The sequence below is a fragment of the Pseudophryne corroboree genome, chromosome 7 (genome assembly GCF_028390025.1).
Source record: "Pseudophryne corroboree isolate aPseCor3 chromosome 7, aPseCor3.hap2, whole genome shotgun sequence".
Taxonomy (NCBI): Eukaryota; Metazoa; Chordata; class Amphibia; order Anura; family Myobatrachidae; genus Pseudophryne; species Pseudophryne corroboree.
The window spans coordinates 364722009-364739355 of record NC_086450.1 but is presented as its reverse complement, the minus strand read 5'-3'; the positions used below and the strand labels follow the sequence as shown (position 1 = coordinate 364739355).

Sequence of the window (17347 nt, the reverse complement as noted above, 5' to 3'; positions counted from 1 at the left end):
TATAGGGAATAACATGATACTACATGTCAGACAGTATATGCACAATATCATATTTCAGGATCCGATCACGTTATGGATCCTGGCATTGGGAGCCCTAAGGGCAAAGCTGGACGTAGAGTCAGCCTTTAGGCTGCTTCCCTTGCATCAGGAGAGCTTCAGTCTCATGGGACGAAGCTGCGGTGGATAATTTTTCAGGGGAAAATGTATTGCTGATGGGCTGCGCCATTTTCGGGTGCTGTCTGCGGAGCATTTAACTCTTCCCTGCAGTGGTGCCGGCAGGTGCGCACAGGGTCAAGAGCCATAGCACACCACCTAGAGGATTTCCTGGGGGCAGGGCCACAAGCTGCAGTGCAGCGCGGCCAATTGCTGCGCGAACTACAGGTCATGCTGGAGGTATTCAGCGTGCCTATCGCACCAGAGAAACTGAGGGCCCAAGACAGTCTTAGCATCCAAGGGTCAAAACATCGATATTGGCATACAATAGGAGGCTAGGAAGGTTTTTCCTAACTAACTGCTTTGAAGCGTTGGCCCACGGGCGGCCGGCAGCGGAGATGCAGCGAGGCAGCTGGTTCCCGAGGGTTCGTAACCATTGAGTTTCGCATTTAGCGTGCTACTGGTTTTGTTAGCAGAAATTAATGGAAATGCAGCAGGATCCAATGGGGGGCATCCATTGATGTTAGCATCAGATGTTAGGAGGATAGAACGGTTTGCCTCTTCTAGCTATTTCTCGTGAGTTAGGCCTGGGCGGGGGCAGGGAGATAAGCTGCGGCAGCATGAAATTTACCACTGCGGTTTCTTAGTCAGGAACAGTGCAAGGCACATTCAGAAACAGCCAGGGCACCTGGTCAGGTGTGGCAGTTTTGTGACATGTGAAGCACAGGCAGCTGGCAGAGATGCAGGAATCAGGGAGGGCCCAGCAGGGGCCAAAGCAGTTTGTCTGGCCAAGTAGCTGGCCGGGAGAAGGCGGCATGATGGTGGCCGTCAACAGGCGGGCTAGCGGCATAAGGGGCCACAGGCTGGCCAGCTTGTATGTCGAAGCCAGACAGAGGAACAAGGGAGCAAAGTGCCAGCAAGCGAGGAGGGGGCTGGCTGCAGGGCGCCTGCGCAGCAGCATCAAGTTCAGTGTGAATCAAATACTTGAACTGGCAGGTTGGGAACCGGGGCAGTCGGGGTGTGTCCCCCCCCCCCATCCCGGGTAAGGAAACTGGACTCCCGCAGGAGAGAGCGCGGCGGTGCCAAGTAGTGGGAATCCCACCCACCCCTTATTGAATGTATAATTTCTACTTTATGCCAGTGAATGAGCTAACCAAGGATGTGTTCTCAGTAGCAGAGGCCATGGGCATATGGGCCCACAGGATGGCCAACAGGAATATCCAATTATGCTACAGGAGTGTGAGGGGAGTGCAGGTGGTAAACAAGCAGCGTGCATCACCCCGCCAGTAGGCAAACTGCTTAGAATGCTAGCGTTGGTGCCACAGTGTCACGTTCAGGACAAAGTCCATTCAAGAGGACAGTAGGATACGGAAAAAGTATGCAACTCTGGAAAAGGCACCAGTTTCAATCTACGGGGAAGGTAAGCCCCTCCCCTCGCAAAAACAGCAGAGTACAGGCGAGCAACACGTGACGGCAGCAGCCATGTTGGTAGCTGGACACATCCAGCTGCCCAGGGACAATTGTCAGGTCATAATATGGTGCTCGATCGCTCGGGACTGAGGCTGCAATATCAGCAGCTAGCACGGGATGCTAGGTAGAGGATTACAGCATTCGGGCGGAGTGCAATATTTACATAGCAGGCGACAGGTCCGCACCAAAGGTCCTGTGGCATGATTGCAAGGGGCTTTAGCGGTAGCGGTACAGGCAGAAAAAGGAGGTTATTGCTATACCTAGGGGAGGCGACCTTAGGAGAGTCCCTGGACCTAATCGGTTATAAGGGGGGACCAGGATCGTGGGAAAAGAGTAAGGGCATGCTGCAAAATGGTTTATGGTGCACCATGACTCCAGGTTGCCTCGGCAGGGAGCCTGGAGAGGAGCGGGCTGAGAGGGAGCCCCGAAAAAAATAGGGGGAGCAGCCGTAAAATGAAGTGCAGCGCTGCCAGGAATGCAAAGGGGCACAAAGACATCAGCAATAAAACATAGGGCAGGTACAGGGGGGTCAGGAGGCATTTGTCAGACATTGGCACTGACATGTAAAATAACCCGAGGCAGGAGGTGCAAGAAGGCAGAGGGGTAGGGCGGGTTGCAGGGTGGGGGCTTCGGTGCTCAGGCATGTCTGAGTACCTCGTGTGGAGGGAGAAAGCAGTGCGCAAGGCATGGTGAAGGGGGGAGCCAGCTGAGGTATGCAGATTCACCCTCGGTGAATGGACGCACGCCCGGCTCCGGCCGTGGACTGTTGGGCCCGTGGGCTGCGCGCCAGGCGAGCGTGATATGCACCGCAGGGGCTGGTTCCCAAGGGGGGCGTTGCCTCGGTGCCTACTGGGTAGGCAGGGCACGCCCCAGGAAAAATGGAATGAGTGGGTAACACATTCCACCTTGCCCACCACTTTTCTGTCCATGCCCTGCAACCTTGTAAGGTGGTATATTATACAAAAACCTAGAGCGATCCGGCACCGGATTGACTAATTAGGAATAATACTGAAATTAGAGAAGAAAAAACCAAAATTGGACAATAGGTTACCCTTAATCAGACAGGGAGAGAAGGGGCAAAAATGGCCCTTTAGGTGTTGTGTATAAAAATATACGTATAGATGTTAATTTTGTCCTCGTTGGTGGTGCACCCAGAGCCAGAAAGTATGCAAACTTTTGAAAATGGGGAGACGAAAGAAGGCTCTTGTGTGGGCGCACTCTTGTAGAAGAAATAAATTTGATATGATAATTGAGATGAAATATTTAAAACATAACTTTTATTAGTTTTTTTACAATATAAGGTTCTTCCCTGAGATCTATCCTTCAAAATGCAACATAGAAAGCATCTTGATAAATAAAATGTTCTGGTCTCTTATTGGTAAAGAGTGTGTGGAAGGGTTGTAGACATCAGTGGGTCATACCCCCGTTCCCCTTGACCTGTGCAGACTTGCTGCATTAATGGAACCACGGGGTGGTCAAGACACAAAGATATATAGGACTATGCTCTTTGGCTTATATGAGATTAGAGTAATGATCAGAAGTCACTCCTCTAAATATGAAAATGATGATACAGAAAGATTTGCATGCATCTATCTGGATGCGAGACAGTGATAATGGTAGAGAGAAGTATTTAAAATCACGAAAATGGTGCCAGTGACCAATAGGTCTAAAAGTTACTGGATAGAAGAAAGTGGTGATACTGCTGTTGGTGTTGCTGCCACATAAATGAGGAAAATCCTGCTCTACAACACCAGGTATTCACAGGTGGTCTCCCTTCCTGGTACTGACCTGGCCCAACGCTGTTTAGCTTCCAAGATCAGACGAGATCGGGCGCTGGCAGCGTGGTATGGTAGTAGAGAGTTTAGTGTGAACCCCAATGAGAGTGCACCTATTTAAGAATGTTGAAGATTTAGGACCGACAGAAAAGTAATAGAGACAGGATCGTGGAAATGTGTGGATCTGCTTTTCACGTTAGATCCGATTCCAAAATTCCCACTCACGTGGTGCAATGTACCGGGAATCGTGAATGAGAGTCCACGAAAATTGGTGATCTATAGAAGATGAGGTTATAAGAATTGGCACTGTTAATTACAGTCAAAGAAATCCCTGACTGCTGGTATGTTATGATTTGTCCAAGCAGACAGTAAATGATAAGGAATATTAGATGAACCAGGTGAATATGTAGTCACTGTAGAGATACAGTTTTTTTCAAATTAAGGAGGAGGTCCCAAAACTGCACAGACATATATCTGTTAACAAAAGGCATTAACTAATGAGTCATAGGATGTTTGCCTCTTGACCTCAGATAGGATGTTAGATGCTTAACACATATGGTAGATACATGCTATTTATATTCATACATCAATTACTAAATAGGCAGAAATAGGGAGAAATAAGAGCCAAAAACACTCTTAAAAATAACAAGTATATATTAATTATATGCATAAATTGGTGAAACTTTGGATATAATTAAAGCAGCTCTGCTGAGATTTGCAGTGGTAATTGCTATCCGTGGCACGGAACCCGGAAGTGAACAAGCCTTAGGGCGAAACGCGTCTTCCGCATCCAGGAATAGGGGTCTCGTCGACACAACCGCATCTTGGCATTTAGCCAATTCTACCTCCTTGCTCCTTTTGGCTTTCTCATATCTCTGGTGAAACCGTAAGCCCCACTATCCAGTGGCTGCATGCCACGGATAGCAATTACCACTGCAAATCTCAGCAGAGCTGCTTTAATTATCTTGCATTTAGTGTGTATTATAGTGGTAAATTATGAGGGGTCTGTATTATCATATACCTAACATTTAGCACCCTGTTGGAAGTTAAGCAGTTAATATCCAAAGTTTCACCAATTTATGCATATAATTAATATATACTTGTTATTTTTAAGAGTGTTTTTGGCTCTTATTTCTCCCTATTTCTGCCTATTTAGTAATTGATGTATGAATATAAATAGCATGTATCTACCATATGTGTTAAGCATCTAACATCCTATCTGAGGTCAAGAGGCAAACATCCTATGACTCATTAGTTAATGCCTTTTGTTAACAGATATATGTCTGTGCAGTTTTGGGACCTCCTCCTTAATTTGAAAAAAACTGTATCTCTACAGTGACTACATATTCACCTGGTTCATCTAATATTCCTTATCATTTACTGTCTGCTTGGACAAATCATAACATACCAGCAGTCAGGGATTTCTTTGACTGTAATTAACAGTGCCAATTCTTATAACCTCATCTTCTATAGATCACCAATTTTCGTGGACTCTCATTCACGATTCCCGGTACATTGCACCACGTGAGTGGGAATTTTGGAATCGGGTCTAACGTGAAAAGCAGATCCACACATTTCCACGATCCTGTCTCTATTACTTTTCTGTCGGTCCTAAATCTTCAACATTCTTAAATAGGTGCACTCTCATTGGGGTTCACACTAAACTCTCTACTACCATACCACGCTGCCAGCGCCCGATCTCGTCTGATCTTGGAAGCTAAACAGCGTTGGGCCAGGTCAGTACCAGGAAGGGAGACCACCTGTGAATACCTGGTGTTGTAGAGCAGGATTTTCCTCATTTATGTGGCAGCAACACCAACAGCAGTATCACCACTTTCTTCTATCCAGTAACTTTTAGACCTATTGGTCACTGGCACCATTTTCGTGATTTTAAATACTTCTCTCTACCATTATCACTGTCTCGCATCCAGATAGATGCATGCAAATCTTTCTGTATCATCATTTTCATATTTAGAGGAGTGACTTCTGATCATTACTCTAATCTCATATAAGCCAAAGAGCATAGTCCTATATATCTTTGTGTCTTGACCACCCCGTGGTTCCATTAATGCAGCAAGTCTGCACTGGTCAAGGGGAACGGGGGTATGACCCACTGATGTCTACAACCCTTCCACACACTCTTTACCAATAAGAGACCAGAACATTTTATTTATCAAGATGCTTTCTATGTTGCATTTTGAAGGATAGATCTCAGGGAAGAACCTTATATTGTAAAAAAAACTAATAAAAGTTATGTTTTAAATATTTCATCTCAATTATCATATCAAATTTATTTCTTCTACAAGAGTGCGCCCACACAAGAGCCTTCTTTCGTCTCCCCATTTTCAAAAGGTGGTATATTAATAAACTGTGGCCAGTGATTTTACCCAAAGCTTTGCCTACGTGTCTAAGTTATTTTAGATTAGAGTGCCGGTGCTTAGGGATGCCGGTAGGTCGACCTCTCCCCCTTAGAAGAGCATAGGTGCCGCAAAGATGGCGCCGGAGCGCCTTAAGGGGGAGGGTCGTCAGGCGGCCCGTGGGCCGGCAGCATGGCGAAAGGGGGGGGTGAGGTATTCGCATCCCTCCCTTCACACACCGACCAGCAGACCAGCCAGTAAAGGCAGCGGGGGCGGAGCAGCTGGGGGGGAGCATAAAGGGAAAGAGCAGGGGGGTAGGCAGCCTTTGTCCTGGAGAGTGCAGTGGTGAAAATAACCCCCTCCCACCCACCCCAGGAATCCTCATGAAATCTTTGTTTAAAAAAAAATAATAATAATAAAAAACCAATAACATTCAAGTGGAAAAAATAGAGAAATAAATGAAACGAAAATATTTGGGTCAAAACTGGTTATTTTGAATGCATGTTTAAGATGATGATATTTTCCTTCTTTTCTCTACAGTGTTATTGTATTATTTGAACCATTGGTATATGGTCTCATGTTTGTCACAGTTGGCGGGCAGCGGGAGAAAGCGGTGCGTAAGGCATGGTGAAGGGGGAAGCCAGCTGAGGTATGCAGATACACCTTCGGTGAATGGACGCACGCCCGGCTCCAGCCGTGGACGGTTGGGCCCGTGGGCTGCGCGCCAGGCGAGCGTGATATGCACCGCAGGGGCTGGTTCCCAAGGGGGGGCGTTGCCGCGGTGCCTACTGGGTAGGCAGGGCACGCCCCAGGTAAAATGGAATGAGTGGGTAACACATTCCACCTTGCCCACCACTTTTCTGTCCATGCCCTGCAACCTTGTAAGGTGGTATATTAATAAACTGTGGCCAGTGATTTTACCCAAAGCTTTGCCTACGTGTCTAAGTTATTTTAGATTAGAGTGCCGGTGCTTAGGGATGCCGGTAGGTCGACCTCTCCCCCTTACAGCCAGCCACACGAGGAGTGGTGGCTCAGGTTAGTGCAGCTGCTGCAGATAAACAAAGGGGGGAGATTTTCCTTTTACTGTGTGCTGGGAGGGGGGTCCTATTACTGTGTGCTGGGGAGGGGGGTCCTATTTTACTGTGTGCTGGGAGGGGGAGGGGGGTCCTATTACTGTGTGCTGGGAGGGGGAGGGGGGTCCTATTACTGTGTGCTATGGAGGGTGAGGAGGTCCTATTACTGTGCTGGGGAGGGGGGGGGAGTCCTATTACTGTGTGCTGGGGAGGGGGGGGAGTCCTTTTACTGTGTGCTGTGGTGGGTGAGGAAGTCCTATTACTGTGTGCTGGGGAGGGGGGGGGAGGAGGTCCAATTACTCTGTGCTGTGGAGGGTGAGGAAGTCCTATTTCTCTGACGTCCTAGTGGATGCTGGGAACTCCGTAAGGACCATGGGGAATAGACGGGCTTCGCAGGAGACTGGGCACTCTAAAAGAAAGATTAGGTACTATCTGGTGTGCACTGGCTCCTCCCTCTATGCCCCTCCTCCAGACCTCAGTTAGAATCTGTGCCCGGCCAGAGCTGGGTGCTCCTAGTGGGCTCTCCTGAGCTTGCTAGAAAAGAAAGTATTTGTTAGGTTTTTTATTTTCAGTGAGATCTGCTGGCAACAGACTCACTGCTACGTGGGACTGAGGGGAGAGAAGCAAACCTACCTGCTTGCAGCTAGCTTGTGCTTCTTAGGCTACTGGACACCATTAGCTCCAGAGGGTTCGAACACAGGTCCTGACCTCGATCGTCCGTTCCCGGAGCCGCGCCGCCGTCCCCCTTGCAGAGCCAGAAGACAGAAGAGAACGACGAAAACGGCGGCTGAAGACTCCTGTCTTCATTAAGGTAGCCCACAGCACCGCAGCTGTGCGCCATTGCTCCCACAGCACACCACACACTCTGGTCACTGTAGGGTGCAGGGCGCTGGGGGGGACGCCCTGGGCAGCAATTATAATACCTTTTGGCACAAATTATACACATAATACAGCCTGGCACTGTATATGTGTAAAAACCCCCGCCATTAAGTCACACAAAACGCGGGACAGAAGCCCGCCGCTGAGGGGGCGGGGCCTTCTTCCTCAGCACACCAGCGCCATTTTCCCTTCACAGCTCCGCTGGAAGCAGCTCCCTAGGCTCTCCCCTGCAGTATCTGGGTACAAGAAGGGTAAAAAAGAGAGGGGGGGCACATAAATTTAGGCGCAAATAAGATAAGTAAGCAGCTATTGGGAAAAATCACTTATTATAGTGTAAATCCCTGTGTTATATAGCGCTGTGGTGTGTGCTGGCATACTCTCTCTGTCTCCCCAAAGGACTTTGTGGGGTCCTGTCCTCAGTCAGAGCATTCCCTGTGTGTGTGCGGTGTGTCGGTACGGCTGTGTCGACATGTTTGATGAGGAGGGTTACGTGGAGGCGGAGCAGGGGCAGATTAGTGTGGTGTCACCCCCGACGGGGCCGACACCTGATTTGATGGATATGTGGAAGGTCTTAACCGACAGTGTCAACTCCTTACATAAAAGGTTCGATGACGCAGCAGCCTTGGGACAGCCGGGGTCTCAGCCCGCGCCTGCCCAGGCGACTCAGAGGCCGTCAGGGGCTCATAAACGCCCTCTGGCTCAGATGGTAGACACAGATGTCGACACGGAGTCTGACTCCAGTGTAGATGAGGATGAGACAAATGTACAGTCTACAAAAGCCATCCGATGCATGATTACTGCAATGAAAGATGTATTGCACATTTCTGACGTTAACCCGGTTACCACCAAGAGGGGTATTATGTTTGGGGAGAAAAAGCAGCCAGTGACTTTTCCCCCATCTGATGAGTTAAATGAATTGTGTGAAGAAGCGTGGAGTTCCCCTGATAAGAAACTAGTGATTTCTAAGAGGTTACTGATGGCGTACCCTTTCCCGCCAACGGATAGGTTGCGTTGGGAAACATCCCCTAGGGTGGACAAGGCGCTCACACGCTTATCTAAAAGGGTGGCACTGCCGTCTCAGGATACGGCCGCCCTAAAGGAGCCTGCGGATAGAAAGCAGGAAGCTATCCTGAAGTCTGGGTATACACACTCTGGTACTCTACTGAGACCTGCTATTGCTTCAGCCTGGATGTGTAGTGCTGCAGCAGCATGGACTGATACCCTGTCAGAAAACATTGATTCCCTCGACAGGGATGCTATTTTGCTAACCCTTGAACATATAAAAGACGTCGTCTTATATATGCGGGATGCCCAGAGGGACATTTGCCTGCTGGCATCTAGAATTAATGCAATGTCCATTTCTGCCAGGAGAGTATTATGGACTCGGCAGTGGACAGGTGATGCTGATTCTAAAAAACACATGGAGGTTTTGCCTTATAAGGGTGAGGAATTGTTTGGGGACGGTCTCTCGGACCTCGTATCCACAGCTACAGCTGGGAAGTCGACTTTTTTACCTCAGGTTCCCTCACAGCCTAAGAAAGCACCGTATTATCAAATGCAGTCCTTTCGGCCTCAGAAAGGCAAGCGGGTCAGAGGCGCATCCTTTCTGGCCAGAGGCAGGGGTAGAGGAAAGAAGCTGCACCAGGCAGCCAGTTCCCAGGAACAAAAATCCTCCCCTGCTTCCACTGAGTCCACCGCATGACGTTGGGGCTCCACAGGCGGAGCCAGGTGCGGTGGGGGCGCGTCTCCGAAACTTCAGCAACCAGTGGGTTCGCTCACAAGTGGATCTCTGGGCTGTACAAATTGTATCTCAGGGATACAAGCTGGAGTTCGAGGTGACTCCCCCTCGCCGTTACCTCAAATCAGCCTTGCCAGCTGCTCCCAGGGAAAGGGAGGTAGTACTGGCGGCAATTCACAAGCTGTACCTCCAGCAGGTGATAATCAAGGTCCCCCTCCTTCAACAGGGAAGGGGTTACTATTCCACAATGTTTGTGGTACCGAAACCGGACGGTTCGGTGAGACCCATTCTGAATTTAAAATCCTTCAACACTTATATAAAGAAGTTCAAGTTCAAAAAGGAATCGCTCAGGGCGGTTATTGCAAGCCTGGAAGAGGGGGATTTTATGGTGTCGCTGGACATCAAGGATGCTTACTTGCATGTCCCCATTTACCCACCTCACCAGGAGTACCTCAGGTTTGTGGTACAGGACTGTCATTACCAATTCCAGACGTTGCCGTTTGGTCTCTCCACGGCTCCGAGAATATTTACCAAGGTAATGGCCGAAATGATGATACTCCTTCGAAGGAATGGAGTTATAATTATCCCGTACTTGGACGATCTCCTCATAAAGGCGAGGTACAAAGAGCAGTTGTTGGTCAGCGTAGCACTCTCTCAGGAAGTGTTGCAACAGCACGGCTGGATTCTAAATATCCCAAAGTCGCAGCTGATTCCTACGACGCGTCTGCTTTTCCTGGGAATGATTCTGGACACAGAACAGAATAAGGTGTTTCTCCCGGAGGAGAAGGCCCAGGAATTGTCATCTCTGGTCAGGGACCTCCTGAAACTGCACGCGAGTCCTGGGAAAGATGGTGGCTTCTTACGAAGCAATTCCCTTCGGCAGGTTCCATGCAAGGATGTTTCAGTGGGATCTGTTGGACAAATGGTCCGGATCGCATCTTCAGATGCATCGGTTGATCACCCTGTCCCCAAGGGCCAGGGTGTCTCTGCTGTGGTGGCTGCAGAGAGCTCATCTTCTCGAGGGACGCAGGTTCGGCATACAGGACTGGGTCCTGGTGACCACGGATGCAAGCCTTCCGAGGATGGGGGGCAGTCACTCAGAGAAGAAACTTCCAAGGACAGTGGTCAAGTCTGGAGACTTCTCTACACATAAATATACTGGAACTAAGGGCCATCTACAACGCCCTGAGTCAAGCAGAGCCCCTGCTTCAAAACCAACCAGTACTGATTCAGTCAGACAACATCACGGTGGTCGCCCATGTAAACCGCCAGGGCGGCACAAGAAGCAGGATGGCAATGACAGAAGCCACAAGGGTTCTTCGATGGGCTCTACAAAAAGCTAAAAAAAATATTGCGCCAGGTCACGGGACCCTCAGGCGATAGCTGTGGACGCACTAGTGACACCATGGGTGTACCAGTCGGTTTATGTGTTCCCTCCTCTACCTATCCAAGGTACTGAGGATAGTAAGAAAGAGAGGAGTAAGAACTATACTCATCGTTCCGGATTGGCCAAGAAGAACTTGGTACCCAGAACTACAAGAAATTATCTCAGAGGACCCATGGCCTCTGCCTCTCAGACAGGACCTGTTACAGCAGGGGCCCTGTCTGTTCCAAGACTTACCGCGGCTGCGTTTGACGGCATGGCGGTTGAACGCCGGATCCTAACGGAAAAGGGCATTCCGGATGAAGTGATTCCTGCGCTGATTAAAGCTAGGAAGGATGTGACAGCAAAGCATTATCACTGCATATGGCGGAAATATGTAGCTTGGTGTGAGGCCAGGAAGGCTCCAACAGAGGAATTCCAGCTGGGTCGATTTCTGCACTTCCTACAGTCAGGGGTGACTATGGGCCTAAAATTGGGGTCCATAAAGGTCCAGATTTCGGCCCTATCTATTTTCTTTCAAAAAGAACTGGCTTCACTGCCTGAAGTTCAGGCGTTTGTTAAGGGAGTGCTGCATATTCAGCCCCCTTTTGTGCCTCCAGTGGCACCTTGGGATCTTAACGTTGTGTTGGATTTCCTGAAATCACACTGGTTTGAGCCACTTAAGACCGTGGAGCTACAGTATCTCACGTGGAAGGTGGTCATGCTGTTGGCCTTAGCTTCAGCTAGGCGTGTGTCAGAATTGGCGGCTTTGTCATGTAAAAGCCCATATCTGATCTTCCATATGGACAGGGCAGAATTGAGGACTCGTCTCCAATTTTTTCCTAAGATGGTATCAGCGTTTCATTTGAACCAACCTATTGTGGTGCCTGCGGCTACTCGGGACTTGGAGGACTCCAAGTTACTTGATGTAGTCAGGGCTTTGAAAATCTATGTAGCCAGGACGGCTGGAGTCAGGAAAACTGACTCGCTGTTTATCCTGCATGCACCCAACAAACTGGGTGCTCCGGCTTCAAAACAAACTATTGCGCGCTGGATCTGTAACACGATTCAGCAAGCTCATTCTGCGGCAGGATTGCCGCATCCTAAATCAGTAAAAGCCCATTCCACAAGGAAGGTGGGCTCTTCTTGGGCGGCTGCCCGAGGGGTCTCGGCTTTACAGCTTTGCCGAGCTGCTACTTGGTCGGGTTCAAACACATTTGCTAAGTTCTACAAGTTTGATACCCTGGCTGAGGAGGACCTTGCCTTTGCTCATTCGGTGCTGCAGAGTCATCCGCACTCTCCCGCCCGTTTGGGAGCTTTGGTATAATCCCCATGGTCCTTACGGAGTTCCCAGCATCCACTAGGACGTCAGAGAAAATAAGAATTTACTCACCGGTAATTCTATTTCTCGTAGTCCGTAGTGGATGCTGGGCGCCCGTCCCAAGTGCGGACTTCTTCTGCAATACATGTATATAGTTATTGCTTAACTAAAGGGTTATTGTTATGAGCCATCTGTTCACTGAGGCTCAGTTGTTGTTCATACTGTTAACTGGGTATGGTTATCACAAGTTGTACAGTGTGATTGGTGTGGCTGGTATGAGTCTTACCCTGGATTCCAAATCCTTTCCTTGTTGTGTCAGCTCTTCCGGGCACAGTTTCCTTAACTGAGGTCTGGAGGAGGGGCATAGAGGGAGGAGCCAGTGCACACCAGATAGTACCTAATCTTTCTTTCAGAGTGCCCAGTCTCCTGCGGAGCCCGTCTATTCCCCATGGTCCTTACGGAGTTCCCAGCATCCACTACGGACTACGAGAAATAGAATTACCGGTGAGTAAATTCTTATTTACTGTGTGCTGGGGAGGGGGGGGGGGTCCTATTACTGTGTGCTGTGGAGGGTGAGGAAGTCCTATTACTGTGTGCTGGGGGGTGGAGGAGGTCCTATTACTGTGTGCTGTGGAGGGTGAGGAAGTCCTATTACTGTGTGCTGGGGGGGTCCTATTACTGTGTGCTGGGAAGGGGGAGGGGCGTCCTATTAATGTATGCTTGGGGAGGGGGGTCATTAATCTGTACTTGTGGAGGGGGGTCCTATTACTCTGCGCTTGGGGAGGTGTCCAATTAATCTGTGCTTGGGGGGGATCCTATTAATGTGGGAGGGGGAGGGGTACCCTATTCTGTGCTTGGGGAGGGGGGTCATACTAATGTGTGCTGGGGGAGGGGGGGTGTCCTATTAATGTGTGCTTGGGCTGAGGGTTCATATTAATGTGTGCGGGGAGGCGGATGCAGGGTAGCGGCGATGTAGTATGTGGGGAGTGTGGTTCAGGGTAGCAGCTGCAGTGTAGTATGCGTGGAAGGGGGGCAGGGATAGTACCAGGGCCGGCACTACCCGCTCAGCAAGGTCTGCAATGCAGGGAAGCGCCGTGCTGGATAACGGCTAGCAACTATGTCAGCGTCTTGTAATGAGTCAAATTAACTCATTACAAGCCACCAGTGCTGTGTGCGCCACCGAAGGAGAAGAGGAGCAGCGTCAGGGGAGGACCTGGAGGAAAAGGAGGGAGGGGGACTGGAGCCACAGCAGTGCTAAGTAATTGGTAGCGGTGCCGCTGCAGCAGTCCCTCTCCTTCCGCATTGGCTGGCGCTGCTGTGAATGCTAGGATGCGCTTCCCTCATCCCAGCATTCACAGCAGCTGCGGCGGCCAGCCAATGCGGAAGGAGAGGGGGCTGCTGCAGCGGCGCCACTACCAATTACACTGCACTGTTGCAGCTCCCTCCTACCCCTCCCTCCTCCTCCTTCTCCCATGCCCGGGATCTGCCAGCACCGAGGAGCCTGACTGCCTGAGCCAGCGCGGAGAGATGGTAAGTATCATCTATTCTGTCTATCTCTCTATCTATCTATCTATCTATCTATCTATCTATCTATCTATCTATTCTGTCTGCCGTAATGTGTAAAAAGGGGACGCTGTCTGCCATAATGTGTAAAAAGGGGGACTCTGTCTGCCATAATGTGTAAAAAGGTACTGTCGCACAAAGTTGCATCCAGGCATTGCCCCTGGACGCACCTGTGTGGTTTGTGGGTCCACCTGAAAATGATGGAAAGAATGAAAAACAAATCTGACTTATTCTCACTTTGGGACCTCTACTTTAGCTGTTAACATTCGGTTGAACTCGATATTGAGAGTTGGGTACATCATGATGTGTTTGCATTGGTGCAGGTGTGCGCAGAAATCTGCTTATCATGTGCAATTGGAAAGTGCAGTATACATCCAGTTACTAGTATGGTGATAGCGCCTCTGCCACCTCAAGGGATCAGAGCATTTGTGCAAATACTAGCGCTCAGTTTGGCCATAAATGACCTTTATTAACTCAGCAATTAATTTTATTGTATAAGTAACACTGTGTAATGTGACTGATGGACACTATATTGTGCGTTGTAATGTGAATTGGTACTATTCTGTGGTCATGCCCCTTCCCCATTAAGCCACGCCCCTACATTTTTGGTGCGCGCCTTAGGCGCGCATCTGTCCCTTTTACATGTGTGAGGAAGGGTGCAAATTAATTTTTTGCAGGAGGGCGCCGAACACCCTAGCACCGCCCCTGAGCATACCCCTACATCACACAGGGCAAACCCTGTAAAAATTATTTGGATAATAATATAAGTATATAACCCTTTTATGTGGAGTAAATAATATACAGCACAGGACTCCACCACTGGATTGATGCAGCACAAGACAGCACCACTGGACTGGACTGGACTGGACTTATACAGCAGCACTGGATTTATGGCAGCACAAGACTGCACCATTGGACTGGACTGGACTTATACATCAGCACTGGACTTATGGCAGCACAAGACACCACCACTGGACTGATGCAGCACAAGACAGCACCACTGGAATGATACAAAAGAGCAGGTTGCCACCCCACGCCCCATGCCACTTTCCCGCACAGACACTAAGGAGACAGTCCTCTCGCTACACTCTCCAGGACTGGAGTGAAAATGGTGGCGCCATGTGGCTCCTTATATGGTATCCAAAACCCACAAACTAAGGACTACATGACTGTGACAGCCCACTGGGTAGCTGTATTGCCTCCCGCAGCAACAACAGCAGCGGCACCAGTATAAGCATCTCGCAAACGCCAACGTATTCCTAGGCAGGCTACGCTGTGTATCACTGGTTTCCATAAGAGGCACGCCGCTGACAACCTCTTACTGAAACTGAGGGACCTCATCGCTCAATGGCTTACCCCACTTTGACTCTCCTGGGGATTTTTGATATCGGCCAACGCCACCAAAATTGTGCATGCATTACATCTGGGCAAATTCCAGCACGTCCCATGTTTTGCACATACAATTAATTTGGTGGTGCAGAATTATTTTTAAAATGACAGGGGCGTGCAGGAGATGCTGTCAGTGGCCCAAAAAATTGTAGGCCACTTTCGACATTCTGCCACTGCGTGCCGAAGACTGGAGCGCCAGCAAACACTCCTGAACCTGCCCTGCCATCACCTAAAGCAAAAGATTGCAACGAGGTGGAATTCAACACTCTATATGCTTCAGAGGATGGAGGAGCAGCAAAAGGCATTTAAGCCTATACATCCACTTACCATATAGGCAAAGGAGGGGGAATGCACCTAACTCAAGCACAGTGGAGAATGATTTCCACATTGTGCAAGGTTCTCCAACCCTTCAAACTTGCCACACGTGAAGTCAGTTCAGATACTGCCAGCTTGAGACAGGTCATTCCCCTCATCAGGCTTTTGCAGAAGCAGCTGGAGAAATTGAAGGAGGAGTTAAAAGGAAGCGATTCCTGCTAAGTATGTGGTACGTGTGGATGGAGCCCTTCATTCACTTTGCCAGGATTCAAGGGTGGTCAATCTGTTGAAATCAGAGCACTACGTTTGGATCACTGTGCTCGAGCCTAGGTTTAAAGCCTACGTTGTATCTCTGTTTTCAGCAGACACAAGTCTGCAGAGGTTCGAAGAAACCTGCTGGTGAGAAAATTGTCAACTCAAGTGGAATGTTATCCATCAACAACTCCTCGTTCATTTTCTTCCGCAACTGGGGCTGCGAGGGCAAGAATAACATTTACAAGCCCACCCACTGGCGGTGATGCAGGGCAGTCAGGAGCAAGTGTTGACATCAGGTCCGGACTGAAGGACCTATCAACAATTACTGACATGTCTAAAGTCACTGCATATGATTCTGTCACCATTGAAAGAATGGTGGACTATTATATGGGTAGCAGGAAAAAGAGGCAATTTGGAGGCACTTGCGAAAAACTGGCTTTATTTTAACTAAGTTGCCCCCCCCCCTCCAGTGTATACTCTGAAAGAGTGTTTAGTGCAGCCGGTAACCCTGTCAGCGATCGGCGTAGGAAGTTACTTCCACAAAATGTGTAGGAAAAGATGATGTTTGTCAAAAGGAATTATAAATTTCTCCAGGAAGACATTTAACAGCAATTGGCTCCAGAAAGTACACAGGGACATGTGATGGTGGATTCCAGTGGGGACAAATTAATACTTTGTGAGGAGGATGTACACACAAAAAGGGGTGAGGAGTCGGAGGATGAGGTGGACATCTTGCCTCTGTAGAGCCAGTTTGTGCAAGGAGAGATTGATTGCTTCTTTTTTGGTGGGGGCCCAAACCAACCAGTCATTTCAGCCACAGTCATGTGGCAGACCCTATCGCTGATATGATGGGTTTGTTAAAGTGTGCATGTCCTGTTTATACAACATAAGGGTGGGTGGGAGGGCCAAAGGACAATTCCATCTTGCACCTCTTTTTTTTCTTTGCATTATGTGCTGTTTGGGGACTAGTTTTTTAAAACTGCCCTCCTGTCTGCCAGTGCAGCGCCACTCTTAGATGAGCCAGGTGTTTGTGCCGCACACTTGTGTCGCTTTGCTTAGTTATCCAGTGACCTCGGTGCACCTCTTTATTTTCTTTGCATTATGTGCTCTTTGGGGCCTAATTTTTAAAACTGCCATCCTGTTTGCCACTGCAGTGCCACTCCTAGATGGGCCAGGTGTTTGTGCCACCCACTTGTGTCGCTTAGCTTAGTCATCCGGCTACCTCGGTGCAACCTTTTGGCCTAAAAACAATATTGTGAGGTGTTCAGAATAGACTGGAAATGAGTGGAAATTATTTTTATTGAGGTTAGTAATATCGTAGGATCAAAATTACCCCAAAATTCTGTGATTTTAGCTGTTTTTAAGTTTTTTTCAAAAATCATCCAGATCCGAAACCAAAACCAAAACCCGAAAGGGTGGTTTTGGCAAAACCAAACCAGATCCAAAACATGAGCGGGGAACCAGATCCAAAACCAAAACACAAAACCCGAAAAGTGTCTGCCGCACATCTCAAGTCTTGCCTAGGACACCAGATTGGTCAGGTCTTATTGTATGTGTGCTAACTTTGGTGCAGAATTTGCAACCATGGGGGTTATTCAGAGTTGATCGCAGCAGCAATTTTTTTAGCAGTTCGGCAAAACCATGGCCCTCATTCCGAGTTGTTCGCTCGCTAGCTGCTTTTAGCAGCATTGCACAC

At 48.9% G+C, this 17347-nt stretch overlaps 2 non-coding genes across 2 annotated transcripts; one reads left to right on the top strand and one right to left on the bottom strand.

The window, feature by feature from the left end:
• Positions 1-3362: 3362 nt before the first annotated feature.
• LOC134947047 (5S ribosomal RNA) lies at positions 3363-3481 on the bottom strand. Its single transcript, XR_010182529.1, has one exon. It is a non-coding gene; the product is annotated as a 5S ribosomal RNA (ribosomal RNA).
• Positions 3482-5064: 1583 nt separating this feature from the next.
• LOC134947035 (5S ribosomal RNA) lies at positions 5065-5183 on the top strand. The gene has a single exon (XR_010182528.1). It is a non-coding gene; the product is annotated as a 5S ribosomal RNA (ribosomal RNA).
• Positions 5184-17347: the final 12164 nt, after the last annotated feature.